The sequence below is a fragment of the Sceloporus occidentalis genome, unplaced genomic scaffold (genome assembly GCF_023333645.1).
Source record: "Sceloporus occidentalis isolate IW3139 unplaced genomic scaffold, rSceOcc1.0.p SCAF_1, whole genome shotgun sequence".
In the NCBI taxonomy this organism is placed as follows: Eukaryota; Metazoa; Chordata; class Lepidosauria; order Squamata; family Phrynosomatidae; genus Sceloporus; species Sceloporus occidentalis.
Window position 1 is genome coordinate 42,549,103 of NW_028316981.1, and position 21,250 is coordinate 42,570,352.

Genomic DNA, 21,250 nt, shown 5'->3' on the forward strand with positions numbered 1-21,250 from the left:
TAAGGAGTACAACTTTTTCAGGCTGGATCAGCATCTTCACTGAGAAATCAAGCAGACTGCTTGGGTTTAACTTTAGATATTTCTAAATCAGGTGGAGATTGTAAACAGGCATGACTTTACCCAGTTTCATCTGATGTTCTAACTCTGTAACAATTAAGAATAAAATAACATATTCCACATGGAACTAAATGTGTTCAAAAACTTTAATTAGTGCAGAATATAATTCAGAGACTTTTGTGAACATCACACTTTGTAAATATCTTTAAACAAGTCTTGGACTGTCTGCACTGGTTTCAATTTTGCATTTAGAGACATTCCAAGTTGGTTGTTTTACATACAAAACCTTGAACAGTTTGAGACCAAGTTGTTTGAAATCCCACCTATCACCACAAGAATGTGCATGTATTTTAGATGAGGGGTGGGAAAGTGCAGTGGATCATGTGCAGTGATCCACATGAGGCTCCTCAAATCTATTTTTTGATGTCCTATGCTCCCTATATGCCCTAATTTGTTTGATGTTTTGGCTCCCAAATGGTCTTCTATTCCTTCTAATCCAAGTCAAGATATGAACACATAGTTATTTCCTGTTTTTTGTTATTTTTTTACAAGTTTTGTAACAAAGAATGGTTCTGATACAACAGTTATTTATAGTATCTGGACATCATAATATCTGAAATTCATCTCATATTTTTTGAACTTCATTAACACGTCAGTGGGCAAAAATCTTTTTTCTTTTCAGATTGTATAAACCTTTCACACTGCCCTCCCCCAAGTTTCAAAAGGGAAAATGTAACTGATATGCATGTAGACCTCCTAAAGATTTCAAAGTGAAGAGATACTGAGGTCCATATTTCATCATTATGGCACAAATAAGTGCCATGTCAGCTTAATGTAATAGTCTCTTCGCTGTTAGACTTGTGATCTTTCTCTCTTTTTATCAGTGCAGACACAAATGACACACCTGTGGAACATGCAGTTTATCGAGCTCAGCTAGAGGATTTCACAAATTCAAACATTTTTTTCTGTATGTTTTTGCTCTAGGTTACTGCATTCTCTATCATGAAATACCTGAGATTTTTCTGGCAGTTCTTTCGATTAATCTCTGGGAGGGTTTTGACACCTATACCATGTTATAATCATAATGGTGGGTGTACTCTGTGGTTTTTGCATTTGCATAAACCTTGCAATTACAGTGCTACCCACTGAATTCTGGCACACCCCCACCCAGCCACAGTGACCAATGGGGGTCTAATTCCTCTGTCGCTCAAGAAGCAACTGGCTTCTGTTTCCACTCCACCCCACTTCATGTGTAATTTCCAATGCAGCAGACCAAAAGAGATCTCTGTTGCAGTTACCATTTGTGCCACAGATCCCTTGCACTAGAGTGTTGAAATTTGATGCCACCATGCTGATGGCAAACAACTCTATCTCTCCTTTCTACCCAATTCCAATGAAGTTGCCTCTGTACTGTATCTGCTCTCAGTAATGGGTTGGATGAGGGAAAACAAATTGAAACTTAATCTAGATAAAACAGATGTGCTTCTGGTCAGTAGAAAGGTAGGCCAGGAAATATCGACTCCACCAGTGCTGGATGAGATTATACTTCCCCTGAAATCTCAGGCTCGCTACTTGGGTATACTTTTGAACTCAGATCTAAGCCTGGATACCCAGGTTTCAGTGGTAGCCAAGAGTGTACTATTACAGGTACATCTGGTGTGCTAGCTGCACCTCTTCCTAGAGACATCAGATCTGGCTACAGTCCCATTTATTCCTATTTGAATTATTGTAACACTCTCTACACGGAGCTGCTTTTAGAAACTGTTTGGAAATTTCAACAGGTCTAAAATACCACAGCCAGGTTGCTTGCTGAGGCAGGTTATAGGGATCATATAACTACCTTTCTAAAACAACTTTCTTGACAACAACAATATGTATTCTGTTTGGGGTTCCATCATCACCTTCTGTCAAGCTGAATGACTAATTCTTGAGAGTGGTAAGACTAGACAGGCCGAGTAAAAATCAACACTCCACTTAAGCATTCTTAAGTACTGGAAACTCAGGATAGTTACAAGGGAAAGGAACAAACTCCATTTTACTATTTAAGTTATATATTATGTGCACTTATACATATATAAACAAATACATATTTCTCTTTAGGGAGAAACACATGTGTGCACTCTAAGCCTCATTCTATTCCATTCCATTGCATCTTTCATACATTACATCACACCCAATGGCTATCAAGATGTTACACTTTTATAAAACATTTTATAGGGACTTTCCTAAGGAATGAACCACTATCTCACTGCATCTCTTTCACAGGTTTTCTGTAATGATCACATAGCAGAACATAATCAGTTTAAACACTAGAGGTTAATCATCCACCCATTGTCATCATTGTGTTATTTCATGTTCCCCTGGAGTCTGTTGACACATTAGACAGACATTTCATTAAGGCTTTTACATATGCAGAATTTGGTCCATGGTATCCATAGCCATCTTAACCATACATGTAGTCAAGCATACACTGTTATCTGCTAAGGAACTACATAGCTCTAACAACTTCTAAGACTACAGACATTCAAGGACTGATGAATTTTAATAGCATCTGTTAGAAACAGAATTGCAGATACATATCTATGTCAGCATAGCCTTACAAACAGAATAACACATTGGCTCAGAGTGTTATTTGCAATTAACTCTATTGGATGTCTGCCAAGTAGAATCATCCCCTACTCACAAAAGGTGATGTTAGAAGTGCTAATGCTCTTTAGATTCCAGTGGACTTTAACCCAGACAAAAGCTGGTGCTGCTTTCTCAGTAAGACAGACACATGCATTCTAATATATATGGTTATATTATACTATATATCTTATAATCTATAGGTTATACTAAATTACATTATCTATTGTAAGCATATCCCTAAACCACAAGGTTGGCAACTGAATATCCTTGTCACTAACAGCAGGATTTGAAACAATATTATGGTCCTGACTAGAAGATTCTTCTTCCCTGGTACCATCTGGCCATGGAGGGAGAGATGCAGGCCCAGCTCCATTGGGCCTGGCCTGAGCTAAGAAACAGAGCCCTCCCTCCAGTCCATCTGCCTTGGTCCAAGCCTCAGAGGGAGAGAAGAACTGCTAGATCTGATCCCCTTCCCCAGCACCATTCCCTTCTCCTTTTGTGTCGTGTCTTTTTAGACTGTAAGCCTGAGGGCAGGGAACCGTCTAATTAAAAATATTAATAATTGTAAGCCACTTTGAGAACCTTTAGGGCTGAAGAGCAGGGTATAAATACCGCAAATAAATAAATAAATTCTACACCTGTGGACTTCAGGTTCATAATCCATAGGATATAGTAGAAGTAAGAGATAATGTCAGAACTACCATAAGTTTTGAAATGCAAATTAGTGATGAATTAAATGAAAGCGACCAAGCTCTTTATCGTTGGACAAAAATGATAATTTGCTATGCATACTGATAGCATAATCTTATATTCAGTCATAGGTCCTCTTGGGTTGATTGAGGCTTATTCCCAGGTAAGTGAGCATGGGATTGCCTTGTATTTGTTCCTTTAGTGGCCACATAGCATGAGAAGAGGTGCTGTGTAATTGGTAAACTGGTGACCTGCATTTGAAGCACTATTTGAATGAAACAAAATCCATTGTCCCATTTAATCTTTGTTTATATTTCTCTTTTGTGAAACCAAAAGCCTACTCAGATTTGATTTACTATGCATAGTCTGCAAACTGAAATGGTGAAACTGATACTTCTGCAATCCTTGTTGTATGCATAGTCCACAATAAGAGCAATATTTGCTTTAATTCTTCAAAGCGTATTTTTCTGCATTTCTAACAACCCCTTAGAGGCTTTAGATTGAAATCTATTTTTTAAAGGAATTCTCCCTCCTCCATCATATGAGCAGACAGGTTTGTTATTGCATGGTTGCTCATGAATTCTGGACTGCTGGCATTGATTTTTTTTTCTGGCAGCACTGAGAATTTGTTTTGAAAAATAACCCTAGTGACCACTAAATGGACTTCACAAAGAGAACTGAGTAAAAAAAAAAAAAAAAGTAAAGATAGGTCATGTTTGAGTTCTAGGAACTTTGGCATGGTCTTTTTTTTTTCTTCATAAAATTGTTTCCAATTATTAAATATTTTTGTGCAAAACAAAATTAACTCAGAGAAACTCATTTTTCAGAAACTGAAAGTAGGATTTTAGGCATGTATCTCTAATGAATTTGCTTAGAATAACTTGGCTCAAGTATGGTACATATCTTGGAAAATATAAAAGTTTCTGTCATGTATTAGCTCAGAGCACAATTTCACACTTTCATATGTTGAAGCCTGAAAGTCACAAATTGTTAATGTGATTTTTCCTTTCTTTCAAAGAAACAGAACACGATTTGAGGCTGAATAAAAGAAAGCTGTAGAAAAAGTGTGTTAATCAATGTGAACAAAAAGCAATCATGTCTCCCTTTCCCCTCCCTCCCTCTCTTTCACACACACACACACACACACACACACACACACACAACTTGACAAGGGAGAAGAAAAGAAGGGAAACTGTAATGCTAAAACGAACTTTAAAAATGATGGATGAACTTGTGGAGGTCAATATATAGTCCTTATCTTGATTTGAGGATGGGAATATGGTGTGCCAAATCCTATAGGCTGATTTTAAAATTAATGGTCAGAATTCTCTATCATGGTCTACATTACATAATGTCATATATACTTAGCTACGCAGCAGGAACCAGCATGATGTAGCACTTTGAGCATTGGACTATGACTCTGGAAACCAGGATTTGAATCCTCACTGAGCCATGGGAACCGACTGGGCAAATCATATTCTCTCAGCCTCAGAAGAAAGCAAAGGCAACCCACCCTCACAAACAAACTCCTGCCCCTCCCCAAAAATAAATAGATTGGCTTTAATGTTGCTATAAATCAGAAATTACTTGAAAGCACTGTTATATGTGAGGCTGCCTCCATGTTTGATACCAAGAAATAGGGTGAGTTTCACTCCTCCATGACCCTACATGTGGATGCCATAAACTTTAAGTGAGACACTCACATCAGTTAGCTTAGGAGTTGCCAGAGGGATATGACTTACTCATATACCCCAAGGGAAGGTGAGGCAAAGCCTATCAAGGAACAATATACCATTCTATGTGTAATATTTTCCTTGTCTGTCGGATCTTGCAGGCTATCTCATGCCAGAATCTACCCATTTGCATCCAAATTTGCACTTTGGAAGTCCCGTCCCCTGGGGGATATCCTATACAATTCAGATTATTGGTCATGGACTTTGCCCCAAGCTGTATTTCCCCTAAAAAAATCCCAAATTTCTCTTGTTCAGTGGACTAGCTGTATTGTAGGCAGACTCTTTGTCACTGGCCTCTCTGTTAGACCCCTCATTGCTCAAACCATCTCGCAGTCCAGGAGCAACTGACCCCCACTATTCATCTTGCAAGCCGCATCTATAGGAACAACCTTGCTACTGATAATGTATCTCCGTTAGTGAAGATACATTAGTGAAGCCCCTTCTGTTCCACTCTAACTCCTTTGAGCTGTGGGGAGTCAAGGAGAAACTGTTTTTACTTTGTATAAATCTATACTCTAGTGTTTCTAAGTACTGAACTGAAATTGTTTATTTGTAAATATGTGTACTTTATCAATATGATTATGTAGATTTCTTTTAACAAATCATTGTTTTGTCTGGAGGAAATATTGGACAACGTAGGATTTCTGTTGGCCACTGAGAAAGACTGCTCGTTGAAATGTGTCTTGTTAGTTGAAATGTGTTTGAATGAAGAATCAGATGATATCTTGGGCCATCATTTTTTTCCTTCAGCAAAGGATTTATGCCTTATGGACCTTCTTCCATACTGTTATTGATGGGTTGTGGTTTTAATCTGAATATTGGTGTAATATATTATTTTACTGATTTATTATTTTTATATATATACCTTTACACTTTCTCTCTCTCTCCCTCCCTCCCTCTCTCTCTCTCTCTCTCTCTCTCTCTCTCACACACACACACACACAAATATATATATGCATCTCTTAACTCTTTCTGTTTTCATGTGACATCCCTGTTACATATATTAATGGAAATGGGCATGTTGTAGTGTAGCGAGAAAGAGGTACAATTAGTCCAACTGAAGCTCTGTCCAGACTGACCATAAAGGCTGGGTTGGGGGTGGAGTCAGGGCATAGCATCCAGAATGGTGTGATGCTGTGCACCACACCGCAGAGCACACAGCATCACAGTGCTCTTCTGGTGCTGTGTCCACATGATGAAGCACCAAAGGAGCACCATAAAGCCATGCTGCCATGGTTATCATGCCCTTTCCAGGGTGCATAAAGAACCCATTTATTGTGGCTCCTTTTCACACCATGGAAAGGCCAGATTGGGGCCGCAGCATGAAGTTGCTGTGGCCCCAATCTGGCTGTCAAAGAGGTGGCTGCAGGCCACCCCTGAGTGCTGACAGAAGATCTCCATGGATTGTTTTATGTATGTGAACTCCTCCTGCACAAAAGAGGGTAGTTGCTAGCATCAATATGCAATATATCAATTATAGCCTACTTAGGATCCAAAACAGAAGGGGAAGTAACACAAATGGTATAGAGTACACATCTGTTTGGACATGAGATTTCATAGCACTGTGGCACATGTAATTGTGGACACACCATTTTGGAATAAGTTGCCCTCAATAAAAAAGGATAATCCTTTAAAAGGGGGAAAAACAATTTAATGCATTCTTACTAAAGTGATAAGTTTTAGATCTGTTCCATCTTTGATGGTGTTTACCACAGAGCACCAGTAACTCAAATATGACAAATAAGTTTCCAAACTTTGCATTCCAGAATCTAATAACTGGATATATGGAGCTAATGTATGTCTAGACTGAGTTTTCAGTCTGGTAGCTGTGGTAAATTATTCACGACTAGTATCTTTATTTAATTTTATTTTTATATTGAAGGCCTCAAGCTTATGCTCATGCATTTTTTTCTATGAAATATAATATCTGCATTTATTATACCAATCCAAAATGCAGCATTTCCAGAACAAGTAACTTAGAGATTTTTGCTTTTTTAAAACTGCACCACATACATTTTGCATGAAAAAAATACTCTACTGAAGCTAAGAAAACCATCCATAAGATTTTCAGCTCTAAATAAATAAGAAATACAGGGAAGTTTTTCATATACTTGGTTATTGTTTATTGTAATATAAAATCCCATAAAAGGCCTCGGAAACATCAGTGTTTGGCTGTGTGATATATGAAGCTCTAGGATTCAAAGAATGTAGGCTGTTAGTATCAGCGGTATCTGGTACAGCTGCAAATATATTCATAGATATAAACAAATCTTGAAGAGAAAGGATTGAAATAGACAGGAACACTACTATATCCATCTCCCTGTTTAATGGTAAAATACTTTGGTTTCCATGAAGCACCATCATCTGAAACATCTGCACCCAAACACCATTTCTTCTATATAATTTATCAAGATTATAGAAATTATTTGTCCTCCTCCTCCTCCTCCTCCACTACTACTACTATTTCTCCTTCTTCTTCTCCATCATCACTACCACCACCACCACCATAACTCCCCAACTCCATCAACCAAAATGTCCTGGATAGGGTATTTGGGGAATTGTAGCCCAAACACAGATAGCATTCCAATCTTTCCTGGAGTTGTTGTCAGATGGATGCACACCAATAAAAGATCTGTAGAAAAATAAACAATTGATAAATTCCCCCATCCTTGGCTTTCCACAAAGCTAACCAAAAAAAAAAAAAAAAGGGGGGGGGATTGAAGATTTCTTTTGCAAGCAAAATGTAAGGAAATGCAAAAGACATATAAGTGAAGAGTGGTCCCTATTCCTCCAACTTGCCACTCTCCAAAGAAAAACACATGTAGAGCACAGCCAACCCTTAGTTACACAACCCTTACCTAGACAAAAATGTGAAGGAAAGGTCCAATGGAGAAGAGGTAATTTAACGTCTGAAGGCTGGCCTGGCCTCAAATGATGTTTCTGAGTTTCAACGTCATGAAGAATATACGAATATATATGATATGATAGCCCTGTTTAAATATTTCAAGGGATGCCATACTGAGGAGGGAGCAAGCTTGTTTTCTGCTGCTCCAGAGAACAGGACTCGGAACAATGGATGCAAGCTACAGGAAAAGAGATTCCACCTCAACATTAGGAGGAACTTCCTGACAGTAAGGGCTGTTCAACAGTGGAACAAACTCCCTCGGAGTGTGGTGGAGTCTCCTTCCTTGGAGGTCTTTAAACAGAGGCTGGATGGCCATCTGTCAGGGATGCTTTGATTGAGATTTCCTGCATGGCAGGGGGTTGGACTGGATGGCCCTTGTGGTCTCTTCCAACTCTGTGATTCTATGATTCTATACTAAAACTCTTTGCACAAATCTATAGGTTACTTGGCTTGGGGAGAGTCTCAAAGTACAAGTCAGATAAGGACATCCTTTTCCACTCAGCTCCAGAGTTCTTCTAAATTGATTCACTAGAGCCTTTAAAAATAGCCTTCTTTTGAGGTATGTTTGGTGCTAAATTTAGCAGCTGTTAGCAGCTTTTGAGCATCTATATAAATTAACTGCTAATTTGAAAGGTTTTTTTGGTATCTTGTTGGTTTGTTTTACCACACTCACTCTCTTCCTTCCTCCCTCTAACCTGTAATTCTTTTTTTCTTCTGTGTCTCCTCTTTTAGACCATGTATTTGACTATGCACATTTTGTAAGTAAAGCTACTTTTATGTTTTACAAAGTAAATGAAGGGTGCATCTACACTGGAGAAATAATGCAGTTTGACAACACTTTAACTCCACCCTACCAAACCCTGGGAGCTGTACTTTTGTGAGGCACCAGCATACTTTGCCAGAGAAGAACTTGTAAAATGCTATAGGATGGAGCTAAAGCACATAGATCTTTCTAATTTCTACAGTGTAGAGCTTTACAAGATAGATCTTTTCTCCCACAAGGCTCTAAAACACACTGCAGAAATAATCGTTTGAGCCCACTTTAACTGCCCTGGCTCAATGCTAGGGAATTCTGGGAACTGTAGTTTTGTGTAGCATTTACCCTTCTCTTACTCTGGTGCCACAATAAACTACAATTCTTAGGATTCCCTGACTGAGCCAGGGCACTTAAAGTGGCCTGAAACTGGATTATTTCTGCAGTGTGTTTAGGACTTTGGTCATCTAGTAATGGTTATAAATTATGGCTGATTTTGTGGAGGGAGAAAGAGTTAGAACATATTACATACAACTAAAAATATATTGATAAGCCAGCAAAACAGATAAGGTACAAAACTAAGCCAAGCCATTGACAACGAAACACACTTACACATCACAAGAGAAGGAATTAATCATATAGGTTATATTCTATACATTTTATAGATGCAGAATTCTAAGCTTGATATGTCACCAAGAATGATGGGTATCCTGGCATAGAAATCAGAAAATATATAGATGAGGTGGAAGGCAAAGTAGATGACTTAAGAAACTGAGTCAAACCAGAGACTGTGACAATCAATTCATCCTATTGCACAGCATATTTGCCAAATTAAGTATGCATAGAAAATTACTTTAAAATTTTACAAATTTTACAAATGTATTCTTCTCTTTGAGAATATGAGAATATGTAGTGAATATTCTGTCTTACGTCAATTCTTACACTATACCAGAAGCAGACAAACAAACACTGAGGATTACCATACCACCTCCAGTGCCTGATTTTCCTCTTCTGAATTTAGCTCAAATTCAGAAGTTAGGATAATTTTATCACATAACCTTTTCTGTTAAAATGGTTCCCATTGATTCCAGGGCTGAATTCGGGCCCCGTAAATTGCTATAGTGGCCATTTTTAAAAAGTTTTTTTTACACTGATGTGAACTAACCATTCAATTTCCTAAGTAGTTTTCAGCTTATCGTGAGAAATAGTTACCACTTCAGAAAATATAGAGAATTCCAGTGTTGAAGACTGGGAAATAGGGTGCATAAGGAATCATGGGGACACTTTCTGAAATGATTATTTTAATTTATATTGTTTGCACAAGTATAACGGCAACAATACTAACATCACATAGTAACGTATTATGTGAAAAAGAGCATTATAAAATATGAGATTAAAAAAGAAACAGAAGCTTGGTCAATTAAATGGGTAATATAGTTTTTATTGAAAAACTAATGTATCTGAGAAGACAATGCAAAGGAAAGTTATAGCACTTTATAAAATCACAGGAGAGAAAAGAAAGTGTGAGATAATAGGAGAACATTATTAACTCTGGTAACACACAAACTGAGGGACCGCCAATAAAATGTACAGCCAAATGATTGATGACTAAACAATCCATAGCCATAACAGGATGTTGAAGGTACTGTTGACATGAGTGGCTTTAAAAGTATTAAATACATGATAGTCAACTTTTATTGTTTAACTGTGCTCACTTTCTACTGGAAATCTATTAAGCAGAAATACCTGGGATAGATATCTCCATCATACTCTTTAGGGGGACTTCTAAATCACTGTTGGTGGACAAAACAAAACAAAACAATATGAGCCAAAGGCCTAATCTTTCATTGTCTGCTTGCTTTGAAAATGAACGAAAAAGAAAACAAATGAGTGCCAATCATTGCATATGCTTTCATTGCAGAAATGAATGAGAATTCTGGGGAATGCGTTCTGAATGAAATCGTCTATCTGTATCACAGGCAGGTCATGGAGGAAAAGCTGGGAAAGGGGAGAGAGAGAGAGAAAGCTAGAGAAATCAATCAAATTTTATCTCCATACCTCCATGCTATTCTCCCCCTCCCTTTGCCTATAAAACATGGGGCATTTATTCTTTCAATTTACTATTTTGCAGCTTTCACATCCTCAAAGTATAGCAGGATATTTGAAACATGCATGCCTTTTGAATGGAAACAATTGTTTTGCAGAGCAAACACCTGGTTGGATTTCCTCTAAAGGCAATGGGAAACAACAACATTAGGTTGATATACCAGAACCCTTCTGTATTCTTACTTCCTATGCATGGTACTCAGTAAATCCCAATTGCGATGGGAGCAGATAAACAAACCTCACTGAGCTTTGTTCTATAGCTAGTTGATTGTGGCATCTGGAAGCAGGCACCTCTGATTTGTTTGCTCCAGATAACCACAAAAACAAATCTAAAACAAATTGTGGGTTCACTGTTTGATTTCTTTGATGGTTGCAAACCAGAAAATGGGAAATTATGATTCCCAGACTACATAAAAATATGCTGAAATCAGCTTGCAACTCTGTGGCTAGTTTAAGTAAACAGCATGAATTAGCAGAAGTATCTATATAACAAGCTAGCATCCTGGCTTGTTATGTTTTCTGAATATAATTGTTAGGAATAATAATAACAAAAAGAATGAACTTGTTCTGAATAAGTGATTAAAACAAATAAAAAGGAAATAAATTTTAAAAGAAGGAAATTGATTTTTTTATCATGAGTGATAAATGCACGAATGCAAACATATTTGTACAACAACAAAATGGAGACTGGGATATTATTTGGTATTTATGATGTTATAAATCAGATGTACAACATTGTGAATATTGGAATTCACATTTACAGTCTCAGCACCATTGAGAACAGCCACCCCGATTGCAGTGGGGTGTCCAGGTAGTGGGAGGATGTCAGGGCAGCTTCGGGCCTAGAATACTGTGGGTTTCTTCTGGAGCATTCTGGCAGTTATGGATCTGGTCATAGTTAAGAGGTGGTCATGCTACACTGTCCTTCTGCTGAATCCCAACATTGTGCAACCTAGCTGCACACATGAATCAAGTGGTACACGGAATATACAGATGAACACTTATGCACCCTCCAAGAATGTACAACACTTGCAGAACTCTGTTTATAATAAATAATAAATAAATATACATGTTATGCCATGGCCAAAAATGTACAGCCACATGTGTCAGAGAACATACATACAACAAGGTGCTAGCCGAAAGCTTCATAGCAAAGAATGAGGGATATATGGATATGATTATGTTCACATGATGTGTTGTGCATTAATGAAACTCTTTAAATCTTGAACTCAGCTATTTAAGCCTGTATTTCAACATTTCTTACATGAAATCAATTTTAACCACAGTGTACTGGAACAGCAACTGTTGAAAAATATGATAGGATGACAAAAACTCTGCTTACAAAGCAGAACAGTAAAAGAATTACAGGAAAATATATATTCTTTTAGGACAGTCATGAGGATGTAAATTGTTACATATGTCATGCTTACAGACCAGAACAAATAATTTGATTTTTTTTCTTCCTTTATGAGTGTTTTGTTCATTTTTATTTTTGTCTGTGTGTTTTGGGATTTCTTTTGCAAAGAATTCATCTGTACCCCCAAAAACAGTTGGGGAGAAGATTTTTGTTTCTCTTGTGTAGAACACACTTTTTCCTATCTAAAAATGATTTTAATTTTTTGCTAAACAAGTTCTGAAACATGAGGGGGGGAAAGCTGCAGGGCACTATCTTCATAATGAGATGTCTCAGTTTGTAAGCACATCCTTTCCTATCAAGGGTGGGAAAATCTGCAAGTTCTCTTTACATTACTAAATTCTCACCTTTAAAATCAGTCTCTTGAATTTGATGTCTTAGAGTTCAGATGATACACAACTCCCTAATCTAGCTGGTGAACAGAGACAACAGTTTTATTGTAAAGTGGTCTCAGACTCTTGCATATACGTTTGAATAATTTTTAAAGAAGTGTGAGGTTGGCTGGTCTCCCTATCACTTTTTTTGACTCCACAGAAAATTTTGTTAAATTTTGTTTGATAAATCTCATACAAAATAAATCTCAGAATTTAAATTGTATTCAAAAGCTGTGTTGTTTTGGAAGACTTTCCACAGGAGACGAAAATGGCTGAAATTTGTCATTCCTTCCCTCAAAAACAAGATTAGCAAAATTAGCAAAACATTACATCACTAGGCTACTCTTACTTCTCTTTCATTATTGCAGTAGCTAAGGACAGGTATGATTTGGTTTTAAGAAATAAGAACTACTCAGTTCAAATATTACACACCTGCTCACACAATACATGACTGTGTATTCATAATTTTTCTGGTACAACTAATCCATTTCAAATGTGTTTTCCAGATCACAGGTCATCAATACTCACTGCAGCAGAACTAGCTTCTACCATGAAATCAACAGAACCAGCATGGAGACTTTCATGGTATCAAAACCCCCAGTGGGGGCAAGATCAGGGTGAAGGGGGAGGAAGAGGAGGAAGCACCAGCATGCAGTGGGCCAGTGGGGGTGAGATTGGGGTAAAGGAGGAGGAGGAGGAGGCAGCACCAGGGCACAGGAGGCCAGTGAGGGTGAGATCGGGGTGAAGGAGGAGGAGGAAGCACCAGGATGCAGGGGACAGGTGGTAGCAAGATTGGGGTGAAGGAGGAGGAGGAGGAGGAGGAGGAAGCACCAGGACACAGGGAGTCAGTGGGGACAAGATTGGGGTGAAGGAGGAGGAAGCACCAGGACGCAGGGGGCCAATGGGGGCGAGATAGGGGAGAAGGAGGGGGAGGAGAGGTAAGCACCAGGATGTAGGGGGCCAGTGGGGTCGAGATCGGGGTGAAGGAGAAGGAGGAGGAAGCACCAGGGCACAGGTGGCGAGTGGGAGCAAGATCGGGGTGAAGAAGGAGGAGGAGGAGGAAGAGGAGAAGGAAGCACCAGGATGCAGGGGGCCAATGGAGGTCAGATGAGGGTAAAGGAGGAGAAGGAGGAGGAGGTGGAAGCAAAGTGGTCTTCCACACCAGACCAATTTGGACTGAAATCAAAGTGAGCTTGGAAACAATTTTTGTGAATTTGCTTGTTACCAAATTCACCAAATTCTGCAGTGACCTTGGCATGATTTACAATTGGCTTCGGAACAAATTAGTTAACAGAATTTCCAGGGCAAATATCACTACTTGCTAGTATGAAGGCCTATCTAGGGGCTTGTCTACACTGGTCAAAAACCCTGGACTTTCCCCATTTCTGATATGATCAGTACTCATGATGCACACTGTATGGTCCTTGCGGTCTCTTCCAACTCTATGATTCTATGACTTCTTTTAGGCCATTAATCTGGCTTAACGTAAAGTGCTGTTTACTCCAGGTGTGTTGGATGTGAAGAAAGCTAGATCAGTCTGCCGCTTCTTCATGGATCACACAGATACCCCATTCTGACCTCAGTAGAAGTGACAGCAATAGCCAAGATCTCGCTGTGAGGCTGCGGCTGTGGCACTAAAAGGGGCCGGCCCATGGGGCAATGCAATGTCACCCAGCAGCCTATCTGGACAGGTGTGGTTCATATCATGTCAACCCAGGCCATCTCCAGAGCATAATGTTCTGGATTAAGGGGAGCAGTGTAGATGCACCCTGAGTATGTCCCACTCATACTTTTTGTCCTATTCAGTTTCCATGGTTGATAGGTCACATGAAATAGCTTACACATTTAGGGGCCAAGTGTTACTCCTCTGCTCCAACTCAAATGTACATGCAGTTGTCATTTGCAAACAAGGACTTAAAAAAGAGAGAGTGGAGGTCTATGGCTCCATTGCATCAGCTCTCTGGCTCGTAATGTCACTGTGGATTCATATTTCCTTTTTCTATCTAGTTCTGTTCATGCATACATATTCATTCTTCTTATAAGAGCACTTAACTTAAACTATTATCCATTTAAGCCAAAGACAGCTCTCCCACTGACATCAAAGAAACAGGCTTAGCTGAATGAAGCCAAATTCTTCCCTTTAAAAATTCTTTAAGTTATCCCAGCTCGAGGCACTTGGTATTTTCCAGTAACATTTGCAGTTAATGTAGAGTGCTGATAAGCAGACATCTTGTGAGCCAGCCTCTCTAGTTTCAAGTGTTTCATAATTAAAACCTCTCTAGAATTTTGTTCAACATTCCAAGGCTGTTGCCCATTCTGGCTCTCACAGCCTCTACACATCCATTTTGTGATCTACTTTCACTGAGATATTACAATAGTCTTTCTTCCTGGATTTTGACTTGGTGGCGTTTTATCTAATTTGTTTTCCTTTTGATGCTTGTTTAAAAAAAAGTGAATGTTCAAATTATCACCATTTATGAAGTGATGAATACTGGAGACAAAACAGAGAAAAATGAAGGAGGTTTCAATATATACTGGAAAACCTTATGCTTTGCAGAAGTTCATAAACGCTTTGAGAAGACAGAGATGGCAGCATCTAAGAAGAAAACAACATCAAAAGCACAACAATAACAATTATGCTGAGTAAACATAGACTGTGAATATTAAAACTCAATGCATGATTATTAAACCTAAATCCCTCTCTTCTTGGTGTACCTTTGCAATTGCTATTTAGTTCTCAAACAGAGAATTCTAAGTACTCATCAAACTATAAATCACAAATTTCTTTGGATGGAGCTATGAGAATCAAAATGGTGTCAAATGGTTATAACTATAGTGCAAAAACATGTACTTATGAAAAGTACAGGATGATCATCATTGAACTATTGCCAAGTCTCCTAATAGTCAAACATTTTAGTAAAAGAACATTTTACCCATTTCTTTTGTTTTTCATATTCCATTTTTTTTTCCAAAACAGGACCCAAGGGCTCAATAAATCAATGTATATTTCCCTTTAGCATCTTCTCATCAAATCCTAACACTGACCTGGAAACCACTGCCACTAAGGGACAGCCTGAATCAGTCAAAGTTCCAGATTTCTCCCACTGTAAAAAATGGAGCTGCTATAAATTTTCAAAACATTATTTCTGTAGGAGGAGATTGAGTTCCCCAATGAAATGCCATGCTGAGATCACTTCATGTGGTATGACAGGCTCCAGCTAACATTTTGATATAAAAAACACAACTATTGTAAGAAAAGTACCCAGTACACTGTTGAAGCTATTCTTAATTATCTGAGCGGAAACTGTCTTTGAAAGTTTCCAAACAGGATAGTGAGTGACCTAAAATATCTAGCACAATTTTATAGCTAACACACCCTGAAATTTCCTCTGATGTAGCTAAGGACAGAGATAACAATTATTTGACTTTGATCATAAAAAAACAAGTCTGTCCTAGGCCCAAGGTAAGGCTGGAAAGAATATTTGAAAATATTCCCCCCCCCCCCCCCAAATGGCCAAGAACCATGTTTCTTGAGTGTCAGGAAACTGTGATGAGGCAAATCCTGGACTGATGAGAAATTTTGCACTTTGGTACTTAATCTGCACAAAAGTTGTAGGTGGGTGGGTGGGTGCAGAAAAGAAAATTCATTATTTTTTTGTGCAGAAAATGATGCAAATTATGTACAGAATAAATCCAAAACTGTGAACAATTTTGCAAAGGGTGCAGTTTCACAGACTTTCTCAGACCAGGTGTAAAGAACTGCAAAGCTTAATTATTCCTTCCTTTTTGAAAAAAATTAGTAAAAAAAATGCCATATGTAGATAACATTAAGTATAGTCACCCCTCAGTTTGCACAGCCTTGGAATTCGCATTCTGACTTATATGCGAGTGGCAAACAGAAGGGGAACATAATGGTGTGCATGTCCGTGGCACACACCTATGTCTATAGGGCTTGAATAATGGTGAGTTTCCATTTTCGCAGGGGGTCCGGAACGGATCCCCTGAGAAAACAAAGGGCCGACTGTAGTTTACCAGAGCAACAAGGATGGGGTTTGATCCACTTTTTAAAGGAAATTAATCTAATTTGTGCTTTCTTGGCCAAATGTAGATTGCAGTGCCACTAGCCCCTTGGATTCTGCATTTCTTCAAAGTCTATTATACCATTCCACAGCTCAGAAAGGTACAAAAATGCATACTTGAGAGAACAGGGGTTACAAAAATACATTTATTAGGGATGGAGAGAGAGAGAGAGGGAGGGAGGGAGGGAGAGAGAGAGAGAGAGATGAGTACGGAAAACATGCTTCATGTTTCCTTAAAAATGAGGAAATGATACACAAAATGTATAGAAGACATGTATGACTGAATATCTGTAAAACTAACACAGGCTTGTTGTAGACCGATTTGTACATCCTTACACTAGGATTCAAAAGTAGTAGTAAATAATTGAGAAACTTCCTAATGCAGTCAGCTATCCTTATCCACAGAGTGCCTCCACCGATTCCACCTTCTACGGCTTGGAAATGTGTTGTTGTTGTTGTTGTTGTTGTTGTTGTTGTTTTAAATCCAAAAAGCAAACCTTGCTTTTTCTTCCCCCCTCCCCCAAGGGACACCATTTTCACTATGTCATTGTATTTAATAGGACTTGAATATCTACAGGGGGTCTTGGAACAAAACACCAGCAGATACCAAGGGCCTGCTGTAGTCAGTTATGCCTCTTATTTGAAGATGGAACAGGTGGCAGACCTGTTTGGGTAACGTATCACCCCAAAAGAAGAGAAATCACATTTTAAAAAGAGGACAAAATGTGTCTGAGTTTAGCATAATATTTGCACATGATAATCTATCTGTAAAGCTGCAAATTTATTCATAATTACTATCATGGAAATAGGATAACAATCAGAGGCACCAAAAGTGGTTCATCCTCTGGTGAACCTGCCCCCTGCATTGTCAACAATACAGGACAGCTCATAATGGCCAGTACATGTGAGACAGTACATGTGAGGCTTGTAAATTCCTGGCTTCCACAAGAGTAGAAGGATTGGAAGATTAGGAGGATAGATACCAGAAGGTTTACGATGTTGTAGAAGGCAAGAGAAAGTAGCTGAAGATATGTGTATGTCGTAGGTAGAAAGAGGAAAGGAGTAGAGGTAAAAGGAAGGTATAAGAGAGGGATGAGAGAGTAATGAGAGCAACTAGAAGGAAATATGTGGATAAGGTAAGATATTTTTGGATAGAAAGGAACAGAATAGAGTTATGTTAATGGGGGGAAAATGAAGATACAGGTCCTTCAAGGGTAAGTTAATAAATACAGTACATGTATAGTAACATAGTAAATATTAGTATAGCAAATATATGTTTTAACTAAAGATAGTTTATGTTAATTTACTTTCTTTTTTATATTTTCTATGTATGTCTTGATTGTATATGAGTGTATATAGATGTGGATGTATATGTATCTGTATGCCTTTTTATGGCATGGTACAGACCGCAAAGGGTTCTGGTAAATACTAAAAAAGAATAACAACACCCTGGAGCAGAAAAAAACAATGTAATGTCTAAAAGGGTAAAAATACCCCACTGAAAGATTTAAAATGCTAAGCTGCTGATTGCAGCTTTTGAATTGAGGAAAGTCACATTGTTTGCTAAGGTGCTATTATACTTTTCATATTTTTACAGGCCACTGAGGAAGACGCAGGTCGAAACGTGTCTGGCCTTGTGTTTTATAAATAATGTAGCATATAATCTCCAAGTATTTTGGATATTTTATTTACCCTTAGCATTTTAAATCTTTCAGTGGGGTATTTTTACCCTTTTAGACATTACTTTGTTTTTCTGCTCCAGGGTGTTGTTATTCTTTTTTAGTATTTACCAGAACCCTTTTGTGGTTGTGTTTTGCTATATCTTTGGGGTTTTTTTGTTTTTTGTTTTGGTTACAGGGACTTTGGTTTGTATGGTACAGACCGCCCCAAAGGGGCAGCCTGCCAGCAACCTATTTTCCTGCAGAGGGAAGCTGCAGCCGCCAAACTGTGCGACTTTCCTCCGGAGTAAAAAGAATCCAGTATTTCTGGGTTCTTTTTATGGTGCTGGAGTAATGTCATGAGAGCGCCACTGTCACTGTGTGATGCGTGATACCATGCGGATTCTGCACGGTGCTTACATCATAATGGCCATGTACACTGGATGCCGCCATTGCTACACCGCCAGTCTGTGCTAGGGTTAGGGACTATGCGGTTGGTGCACGGTCCCTAAACCTAAAATTGGTGCCAACACGGCACATTTGTCTCATCTGTTCCGGGCCTATGTTTAATAAAATATTACTTTTTTTTAAAAAAAAAGTAGATATCTCACAGAACCCTCATGAGAGACTCAAAACTCAATTCAGGCTTTATATTGACCTGCCTCACCCACTACTTATATCTGTTACTAGGTCCTGCACAGATGAGCGTAAAGAGAGTGGGTACCAGCCAGGCTTGCAACAGAGATGCCTCCACAGCATTTGATATCCACAAAGCAGTGATCCCTTTATTCAGAAAACTCCAAAGCATAAAATACATTATGCAAGCTTTTGAAGCTTCATGGCTTCTTCATCTGGCAAAGATGTTAAAAATCATACAGGAAGAAAAAGGTGAAGATGTTAGAGTAACAGGTCTACATTCTGCCTCAGATATAACTCTTTTGTCATTTAAGATTTTACTGAAGGATCTCAATGCAGGTGGAGGCTACTCCTTTTCTTGGCCAGGTAAAAACCTGGGACAAAGGGCAACAAAATAAAGGTAACAGAATTTTAACTTCACTAGCAACAAAAAAGTAGTTTCCCTCAAGATTCAGCTGTCCCTACCTTGTACAAAGCTAACTGCTCCTTTCTTAGGAGCATTTCTCTGCCCAAAAAAAGGAGCAATTATGTCCAGACATTCTAGGAAGTGCTGGATCTCATGGGAAGTTACTTATCTTTTGCTGAAAGAGTTGAAATTTTATTACCTGTCTTTTGTTGTTCTTTGTCCCTAGTCCTCACAAAACTGATCGGGTAAAGGACTGACCTCTTTAAAGAAGACTACCCTGATTCTCACAATTCAGAGACTGATTTTGTGTTGGGCTTTAAATCCTTACAATCTGAATCAGATACAAAATAGTTTTCCTTCTATCACCATCAAGGCCTCAATATCAACCCTTTCCACCATGATTCAAGCCAAAGGACCACCAAAACAGGAAAAGCAATAACTTCACTTTTCAGAAATGGAGGGGGCAATCAACAGAGTCACAAAAGTGGCAACTGGTTGTTTTTTTTAGCATACTCAACTATATTGTTTCCTGCAAAGAGTTTTTGAGTTTGTAGTTCTTTTTCTCTATGTCTTCCTTTTACATGATCAGCATTGACACCTTTTGCAGGGAAGGTTCTAAGGTGTATATATAGACATGTCCCTTATCTTCCCCAAGTTACCACCATGCCCACTTTCTTCTAGCCTGCCTATCTCTGGCTCATTCAGATCACTGTGAAATGACTGGTGTTCCGTTTTCTGTTATGAGCTCTGATATTCCAATTTGGACAGGAGCTCGCCAACTATGTCTTTTCAATAAAACAAATTATGAAAATACACAGATACACACACATCTACACCTGTACATTTAGTCCCTGTATCCCTCAGGGCTTCTCTGAAAAGTATGCTTTTGAAGAATTTACAAAAGTTAGCAGTCATGACCTTCTCTTTCCAAAATTATATTGACTCTCTTCAATTTTACATTTCTTTTCCTATGTTTCCTGTCTGATCGCTTATGAAACTTTTCAAGTTTTTCACCTCTGAATGCTGTTTGCCTTCTGATCTCTTCTGCTGAAGGGATAATTGGAAATAGACAGAGCTTTATTAATGCATACACAAATCCTCTGTCTGTCTTGCTGTCTATTCTTTATGTCAGCTTTGAGTTATTGCTATTGTGACAGGGCTTCCTGTTCAGGGATTGTACACTCTGTGTGTTGCGGATTGCCTACAATTAGGCGTATTATCAAATCCAACCCATTGTGACCTTTTAAAAAATAGGATGTATATTATCTCAAGGGCATCTTATTTGTATTCTCAGTTACAGCACAACTAATGCCCATGAATCTGCTTGCTTTTCATTCATGGTAACAGACGTGGCAACTGAGCATGAACCCTGCTGTTCTTTTATCTTCTTTTTCTTTCTACTGCCTTTTAGTGTTTTATTTTTCATTTTAGTTCCCCCCACCCTTTTCTGTTTTCTAGACAGAAGCTGTTGCAATCAGTTGATAATGCCTTCATATTCTGGTAGTAGGACCAGTTTCCAACTAAATCTAATTGATACTGAGAGTGGGTTTCCACTGGCCAGAACCCTCTGAGCTGCTCCTGGAGTATTCTGGCCCCACAGCAGCCTCAAAACCTAGTTGCCTCTGTGTTCTTCAGCAATGCTGGGTGGCTCTCTACACATGCTTCCTGCTGTGCGGTCCTGTGCCACCACCACTGGCACCGGTTGTGACCCTCTGTGGTTCCAAATGAGATGACCAGCATTGATCACATGGCCAGTTACCTCGTTGTGATCTCAGATGGAGTGATGCCAGTGGTGGCAATGCCAAATGAC